Here is a 9,249-nt window from a genome sequence, read left to right as displayed (position 1 = left end):
TTCTCGCTGTGCATGTTTTTCTTGGGAGAAAGCCCATCTCTTTCCTCCAGTCCTCAAGGGTCTATAACCCCTGTAACATGAGGAGACCCTTCTGTTCATAACTGCTTCTGGAAGACTTTTCTTAGGAACTGACTCACCTGACTTCCCAGTAATGTGGCCCTGGGGAGGAGAGGACCGCTCTGTGTGCTCAAGCTTGTTGGATCCAAACAGCCCTCGGGAGAAGGGCCACTTGCCTGCTATCTCTCTGTCCTTCCTTTCTGTGTCTTCCCACTCCCTTCTCTGCTTTGGGTCCTCTCTTCCCTTCCCGCTTTTCCTCTTCCCCCTCCTGTGCTGGCTCTCATGTCACTTTCCTGTTTGCCTCTCCTGAGGTATGGATGAGTGTATTAATCATTACAATAACAGCTAAAAATGTCACTGTGTTTTATTCATCCAGAGGAAAATAACGTGACAGCCCGTGAGTGCTATAGGGCACACTCACGTATTCTTCCCGGGGTCCAGGATAGTGGAAATTTCTCAATTTCCATTTGTAAATAAACAGAAGGCCATTATGGAAGGCCATGGTGAGTCTGGTGGGGGCTGGGCCGGGGGAGGCTGGGAATGTGGGTGGGCTGGCTCCAATCGTGATCACATTAGTCACCCATCACAGACCTTGACAGACCTTGGACTATTCAAGGACTCCAGCCGAAGAGGCTGAGTTGTAAAATCCTATTAGAGTTGCCAAGACCAGAACAGTGTGACTTTAATAAGGTTAAAGTTTGGCATTTTTACGGCTTTTATAATGATAAGGTTCTTAGTCACCTGAGGGGGAAAGAACTAGAGAGGGTCTGCCCACACCTAGCTGGTCAGTGCTGGGGACAGGGCCAGGCATGGCCTCTTGCCAGGCCCCCAAGGGTGTCTTTGGTTGTGTCCAAGATTCCAGGCACAAGTTCTGTCCTGTTCCTCAGAAAGCCTGCTCACCTATGTCCAGACGCTGGAACTGTTAGGGGAAGTGATCCAGGAATCGATTTCTGAGCAGAGTCCTTGAAACCAATGGAGGGTTTTTTTTTTTTTAATATTTTTAAAAATATTTCATTTATTTATTTGTCAGGGAGAAAGAGAGAGAGAGAGTCAGAAGGAGAAGCAGACTCCCTGCTGAGCAGGGAGCCTGATGTGGGGCTCCATCCCAGGACCCCGGGATCATGACCTGAGCGGGAGGCAGATGCTTAAATACCTGAGCCACCCAGGCACCCCAAACCAGTGGAGTTTATTAGAAGCAAATGCTCTGTTCCCCAGCCAGAGTTGTTCCCCATCATAGTTGCATCCCCAAAGCACTGTTATATTTCCATGCCTTTGTTAATAGCCTCTGGCCTCGAATATTCTACTGCACATCGGATCTGTCCGCCCTTAAAAGGACCTTCCCAACCTTCGTCCTCCCTTCCTGCCCCTGGGAGGAATTCATTTACTCTCTTCTGAATCCCAGGGCCCTTACACCATCTTTCCAAGCAGCGCCTATCCCCATGTAATGAGTTCGTCGCGGACATGACCTCACCCCATCCCTCCATGAGGGGTCAACCTGTTCTCCTGGAGTTCTCAATTGGCACACAATAGGGGCCCGTAAATGTTGAAGGAAGGAAGGACTAATTTAGCAGGAGGCCCATGCATTCCACTTAGGAGACAGCTGAAATCCTATGTCCTCCATGCCTGGATCATCTTTGCTCACAAAGAATAGTTAGAAGTATAATTTCTTTCTTTCTTTTTTTAAAGGTTTTATTTACTTATTCAACAGAGAGACAGAGATCACAAGTAGGCAGAGAGGGAGACAGAGAGAGAGAGGAGGAAGCAGGCTCCCCGCTGTGCAGAGAGCCCAATGCGGGGCTCGGTCCGATGACCCTGAGATCATGACCTGAGCCAAAGGCAGAGGCTTAATCCACTGAGCCACCCAGGTGCCCCAGAAGTGTAATTTCTAAGTAGGTCACTAGTTTCTTGAAGGCGGGGTTTGCATCAGTCCACATGTCCATTAGTGTATATGTCAAATGCCTCAGTGGATCTTGTCTATGTCTATTATGTCATGACGTTGAATCCTTTACAAAGAGCTTCCCTCCGATGGGATGAGTGACATGAACAACACTGCTGACAGACCTCTCCTGTGTCCTAGCTGGCACCAGACTCTGCAGAAACACAGAGATGAGAAGTGCCTGCCTGTAAGGAGCCCAGCCTGGGTGCCGAAGGGACGTGGGGAGTGCCCGTCAAGTCCTGGGGTCCATGCCAGCTCTGAACCGCCGTGCAGGGGTATAAAGATCAGAGCCTGGTCCCGGAGAAGCTGGCAGTCCTGCTGGGGAGATGAGCCATTCATGGCTGGATGAGCTCTCAAAATGAACCTGAGTATTTGCTAGGAGACAGAGTCTCCCTGCCTACAGCCCCCAGGGGCCCACATGTCTGTGGGAGCAGAGAGGATAGGGAAGGGGAACCACCAGCGGGAAGGAAGACCTTGCCTTCCTGACACCTGTAGTCTGATGGGCTCCCGTGCCACTTTGTTTTGGGGACAGAGCTGGAATCATTCCCTGGGGTCCGAGATGGATGGGAACTATCCTCTGTGGGCCTCTGTGGGGGGAAGCTGACTCCCCAGCTAGGCTCTGGGAGCCCCCTTTTAGGGATCCGTGGACGAGGAGTGTCCAAGGCTGGGCTGGGCCTCTAGGGGCGACTTGGGACTAGCTTCCGCATGAGGACCAGGCCAAACTGTGCTTCACTGTACAGCGGGAAGGAGGGCCGACAGGTGGCGCATCCTAGGGAGAACAGGGTCAAGCATGGGGAATAATCACCACAGCCTCGGCCCTCCAGCCCCAGCACAGGAGCTTGGGACATGGTGTGGAGCTGGGGGAGCAAGGAGATATCCCGGAGCTGCCCTCCTGTGGTGCTCCAATCAGCTTTCTCACAAACCCAGCCTGTTCCAGAACAGCCTAGGCCATCAGCCAACTGGCCTCCCGCATTGGCCCAGGAGCCTGGACTGAGGGGAAATTATGAAGGGTCCCAGGAGGCACCACTCCCATATGGAGAAGAATCGGGCTGATGTTACTAAGAATGAGCTCTCCCGATCAGAAGCCCATCCCGTTGCGGGGCAGGGGGTGGTGGAGACATGTCCTTGGAAATGCCAGTCCTGGCCCTGCATTTCCCTCGGCTAGTGAGGAGAAGTAACTCCCCTTTGACCCCCACCACCCCCCTGCTTGGGAACGAGGAGCGTGACTCACATCAGCGGGGAAGGCAGCACGGTTAGGTGAGGCTAATTCAAATGCCAGGCAGACACAAATAGCATGCTTTCCTCGGAATAGCTTCCCAGCTGTGGTGCGGGAGGCTGGCCGGTTCTCATCCAGAGTACATTCTCGCTGATTTGCATCAGGCGCCGCTGGCTGCCTACCTTTGGCCCCTCAAGGCCAGCTCCCCGTTCACTGTTCCCGAAAGTCTCAAAGGGAGTGAAACATTAACCGGTGGTGGGACAGAAGGGCCTGGGAGCCTCCGCAGGCAGGGCTGATGAAGAAGCGTACCTGGAGGGGCTGTTGCTCACTGACCTGGAATTTTCCATTCCTCTGCGGCTCACATGACCGGGGCCGTGTTTTTGTTAAGCTGCACAGAGGTGGGTGCCCGGGTGGCATGTGCTACATAACTGGATGGGGGGGGGGGCGGTGACCACAGCTGCTTCTGAGTGATACTAATCTTAGTGAGACAGGGGTGGTGGAAATTACTAGACCTGAGAGCCAGGAGACCCAGGGCTGGGCCGGGACTCTGCTTCTAGAACATCCCGGGGCCCCGTGGGAAGCCACTGGATGTCTCAGGGCTTCTGCTTCCTCAGCTGTGCAGGAGGGGCTAGGGGAGAACACCCAAGGTCCTTTCTGCCTGGAACATTTTCTACTCTAGATGCTGACACTGATCAACCCCGTTTACAGCCGGTTGTAGGAACTGTCCCTCCTTATCACCCAGAAGTTACTAGGGCCCGCCCTCTGCTGCTGTTGCTTCTCTGCTTTCCCTGCTCTCCATTTGCCTCACTGCTTCTTAGCCACATTCCCTTTATCACACTTCCTTTATCTTTATCTTAGGGCTGAGGACTTCCCTGGCAAAGCCAGAATGCAAGTTAATCACGGGTTGCTTGAGTCACGGGGACCCTCACTTGCTACTCCCTACCTTGGCCACTTCCCAACTATGTGATGTTGGCCAGATGATTTGCTTTCTCTGGTTATCCATTTCCTCATCTATCAAAAAGCGATCATATTAGGGTTTCTGTATGAATTATGCAATGTGCCATACACGAAGCCTTCATAAATATAAGCCATTATATAATTATAATCTAAAATTTAGCACACACATTCCTCTTCCCAAAGAACTTTCCCTTTAGTCTCTGTTTCTGCTCCCAGGGACTCTGGTCTTTGGGTTTAATGTTGCCTTGAGTTTTCTTCTTGCTGCTTCTGTGCAAAAGGTATCTCTGGGAGCCTTCCATTCAGCTTCCCTGGGGTAGGACATTTTGGAGAGAAGGCCTGCAGGTCCAGGGCCAAGCCAGGGCTCAGACTTCTGCTGAGATGGGGGTACTATTTTGGGGAATTCTAGGAAATAGGACTCATTGAGGTACTTTTCTTGCGGGGGCGGGGGGATTAGTTTTGAATCATGGTTGATGGGCCAAGATTTCCTGAAAGTGGGTATGGACCTCATCAGTTGGGATCAGATGGACCAAGCTACTCTTTCTTGATTTTGATTTCTTTTTTTTTTTTAATTTAATTTTATTTATTTATTTGACAGAGAGATCACAAGTAGGCAGAGAGGCAGGCAGAGAGAGAGAGAGGGAAGCAGGCTCCCTGCTGAGCAGAGAGCCCGATGCAGGACTCGATCCCAGGACCCCGAGATCATGACCCGAGTCAAAGGCAGCGGCTTAACCCACTGAGCCACCCAGGCGCCCTTGATTTTGATTTCTTGACCAAATACTCTCGTTGACCTCCTGACCATGCAGAGTCTGCCCTGGGACAGATTCACATTTCCTGGCACTGCAGGTGGTCATGGGGGTCTCCCAGGGTGACATTGGCCCTTGTGACATTGCCCTTGACATTGGGGTCCCAAGGGAGGTGGGCCCTTCTACACATTCCATATAATGCTTTGGGACATTTTTTAAAAATTGCTTCATCCGGAGGATGGGTCTCTCAGAATGTGAGCTAAATTTTATTTTTACTTGGCCAAGAGACTTTGCACAGGACCCAAACAACCCAGCCTTAAGTGGCGACCCTGGCGCTCACACCAAGCTCCATGAAGACACATTTCCTGTCTCTCTCATCAGGGAAGACTTGGTGCCAAGAGAAAGGCCTGGCACAGTGTAGAGGCTCGCTGGGTGTTGTTGGGTGTTGAATGAATTAATGAAAGGTGACATCTTGCTTGGGATGCCTGCTGTCATCGGTGCCCAAGAGCTTGATGTCAACAGAACGGGATAGTAAAGAGGGTGTGCTACCGAGTCAGACAGATCTATTTGGATTATTAACCTCCCCCATGCCCCCATCAATAGATGCTTGATCTTGACTTATCTGGGTCTCACTTTCTCCATCTTTAAAGTAGGGTTATAATTAGACCTGCCCCCATTCATGTTGGGGTGTGGGTGATCTGAAATGACTTCTGTCAAGCCCCTGTATCAGTATTTGACAAAAGCTTACATTGTAACCACTGAGCCCCAGAGCACACCAAGGACGGGCATTCCCTGCCTCCCTGATCTGAATTACTTTAGGGTTCCCCTATCATGGAGTCTTTCCAGTCATTCTCACTGGGGATCTCAGATATGGATTGAGGTGGCTTGTGGTCACAATGATTTCTTTGCTCCTGGTACTAAGCACCCCCCCCCCCCACCCGCACTTACTCGGGCCTGCAAACCCATTAGGCACTCAGGCATTCAGCACTTCAACTTCCCAGAAAAGGCACAACTTCTGTTGGGTAGATTGCAAATGTCTTCTACAATTTCCCACTTCCCAGTACTGTACTCCCAGTTGCTCTTTTGCTGGGTCTTGGAGGTCTGCCATCATTACGAGCTGATCTCATGCTATCGGCAAAGGCAAGGAAAACAATGGACTCTCTGAGGGCATTTGCCCTCCCACCAAGTCTGCATGCTGGGGTGGAAAACCAATGTCCCTAGCTCCTGAGGATGCTCAGCTGAGAAACACAACACGCACACATACTCACTGGTGTTGTGTCTGCGTTTTGAAAGCGCACAGCAGTCTGTCACAGAGACCTCATTGGTATGTTTATTTCTTCCTTCCGCAGCGCTGCAAGTGGGAATTTATAAAAGGCTCTGCAGAGGGGCTGGAAAACAATTTGCTGAATAAATTCATGCACGAGGGAAAAAGTGGGAGAGTTTTCTCTCGTGGTTGCATGTGCCTACAGGGAACTGCAGAGTATCTTGATCTTTTTTTTAAAAAAGATTTTATTTATTTATTTGTGAGATAGAGAGGGCATGAGCAGGGGGTAGGGATAGAGGGAGAGGGAGAAGCAGGCTCCCCGCTGAGCAGGGATTCCATCCCAGGACCCTGGGATCATGACCTGAGCTGAAGGCAGATGCTTAACTGACTGAGCCACCCAGGTGCCCCATATCTTGACCTTTTTAAACCTAAAAGTTTGCTATTTAGGACATCAGTCTTGGCCTGTGTTAATTGCTCCAACCATCATGTGATCTCCTTGGGAAGGATGTGGGGATTCAGAGGTGGTAGAGGGGAGAGTTCATGGAGTATGGAATGAACACAGGACTGAGGGTCAAAACCCTTGGGTTTAAATGTCTGGTCTGCCCTTGATCGGTTGTGGGATTGATTGAGCTACCTTTGTGGGCCAGTGCCTCTGGTTCTCTGTATGAGAGCGGCGCAGGGATGTGTGGAGATCATGTGAAGTTGTGGACTGGTGCTTGTGCCCAGCACCTGGTAGGTAGGAAGCCAAGAGAGATGGGAGGGACAATATGGCCCCTCCACAGTCAGCCCATATTCTTGTTCTGCAACCATTTGTGGGGTCCAGGGGACACTCCGGAGGGAAGGAAACAGAAGAGAGATCTGTAGAGGATTTGGAGTCTTTCTCCGTGGGGGAGCTGTCTCCATTTCACAAATGAGCCTGTCCTTTCCTGCCCAAATGATGGATTCATAGCAGGCCAGCATTTAAAAACGTCTTCTGTTAAAAATAAGTCAGTCGTGAGTGCAACAGAGGGGAGAGGTAGAGCAGAGTACAGGGAACACAGCTTGGGTGTGCACGTAGAGGTGAGACGGTGTGAAGGGGAGAGAACGAGTTTGGAGAGAAGCGACAGGAAGAGCATGTTGCGGAATGCTCACCCTGCCGGCGGGGAGGGGAGGCCAAGTGCGAAGGCAGGAGAGCCAGCGAAGCAGGAGGAGCCTTAAGGATTAGCAGCACATTCTAAGTGCTCCCTGACATCAGGCTCCTGCATGGGGGTCTGAGTAGCCCCTGCAACACGTGTCCTGGAAGACAGACCCTGTGAGGTCTCTGGCAAGGAGGGCAGGCACAAAATGTAAGGCAAGGTGCCAAAAGAAAAAAAAGAAAAAGAAAAAAGCCTCAGTAATACAAAATCAGTGCTATCCTGATGCAACCTTTTTATTGTAGCGATATTTTTAAATAGACTTTATTTTTTTTAGAGCAGTTTTAGGTTCCCAGAAAAAATGAACAGAAGGTACAGAGATTTCCCATATATCCCCAGCCCCACACATGCTGACTTCCCCAATGTCAACATCCTCACCAGGGGGGACATTTGTTACAATTCTACCTACTCTGATGGATCAATATCACCCTGGGTCTAGAGTTTCCATTGGGATTCACTCTTGGGGTTGCAAAATCTGTGGGTCTTGACGAGCGTATAATATAGGATCACACAGTGTAGCTTCTTTGTTGCCCTAAAAATCTTCTGTGTTCCCCTTATTCCTCCCTCCTGCCCCCCAGTTCCTGGCAACCACTGATCTTTTTACTGTCTCCAAAGCTTTGCTTTGCCAGGATGCCAGGTAGCTGGAATCCTACAGTATGCAGCCTTTTTAGATCAGCTTCTTTCACTCATTAATGTGCCTTAATCTTTCCTCTAGGTCTCTTCAGGACTTGATGGCACATTCCTTTTTGGCGCCGACTGGCATTCCACTGTCTGGATGAACCACCGTTTATTTATCCACTCTCCCACTAAAGGACAGCTTGGTTGCTTCTAGGTTTTGCCAATTATCAGTGAAGCTGCTATAAACATCCGTGTGCAGGTTGTCATGTGACCTACATGTTCACCTCCTTTGGGTCAATACCAAGAATAGCAATTGCTGCATTAATGCAACATTTTTAAAAAATCAAAATTAATGAAAACCATATGAAGAACAAACTATCAGAAATTAAAAAAAAAAAAAACACACACCCCAAACAGACAGACTCTGATCTAGCACTTGTCTGACTTGGCCCCCTCCCAACCCTCGAATCCTGACCCTGTTGGGTTTTACTGCTGCAGCCGAGCAGCTATTTAATGGAAACTTTCTGACTCAATCCATGTTTCTGATAGACTCCACCCATAGGAGATCCTAAATAATTCAGTCTTTACTGGGGTGGGGTAATCCCATTAGTGATTCCAAGTGATTTTCAGACAGTTTCTTTATTAAAGATTAAAAACAGCAGACGAGGGCTGAGTGCACCCCGCAGGAGTATGTGAGCTTGGGTGAGAGGTGCACCGTAAGGAAGCCGTGGTTATACACAACCTGCCGGGGGACACCTGTGAGGGATGATGAGGATGTGCACAGGATGCCTCCATGCCCAGTGCTGGACTGTCTCACCTGACTCTGTTAACTGCAAGGTCTGGAGACTTGCGGACACTGGAATTTAGCTCATGGGGGCGGGGAGGAAAAGGTTTCAGGCACAATGAAGTAGAATTGTAAAACAGGGATGCCCTACTACTCTCAGTGTGCCAGAGGGAGTGAGGGCCACGTCTTCCCCATACTCCCTGCAGGCCACCCCAAATCAATCTACACTCCATGTAAGAGCCATGGGCCCCTGATGCAAATGCAGCTTCCTGGCAAGAACATACAGCTGTCCTGGCTGTCCGGAAGCCCCTTGTGGGTGCAGGCATGACACCCTGCCCTTCACCCTTCCTGCATTCACGCTCCCTGAATTGTGTGTACCCCTTATAACACCATTAGCTTTGTGGGCTGGGGTGGGTCTGTGCTGTCCACTGTGGTAGCCCCAGCAGCCAGTCACATGTGTGGTTCACAGTAAGTGTTCCGTAAAATATTTATTCTGTGAATG

The 9,249-nt window shown here is 50.3% G+C and overlaps 1 long non-coding RNA gene across 1 annotated transcript; it reads left to right on the top strand.

The window, feature by feature from the left end:
- The first annotated feature begins 3,453 nt into the window (after window positions 1-3,453).
- LOC131810219 (uncharacterized) lies at window positions 3,454-8,624 on the top strand. Its single transcript, XR_009345474.1, has 2 exons — window positions 3,454-3,607; window positions 8,061-8,624. It is a non-coding gene; the product is annotated as an uncharacterized LOC131810219 (long non-coding RNA).
- The last annotated feature ends 625 nt before the right edge of the window (window positions 8,625-9,249 follow it).

The sequence above is a fragment of the Mustela lutreola genome, chromosome 10 (genome assembly GCF_030435805.1).
Source record: "Mustela lutreola isolate mMusLut2 chromosome 10, mMusLut2.pri, whole genome shotgun sequence".
Classification (NCBI taxonomy): domain Eukaryota; kingdom Metazoa; phylum Chordata; class Mammalia; order Carnivora; family Mustelidae; genus Mustela; species Mustela lutreola.
Note: the sequence above shows the minus strand (reverse complement) of the source record. Positions and strands in the feature narration are given on the sequence as shown.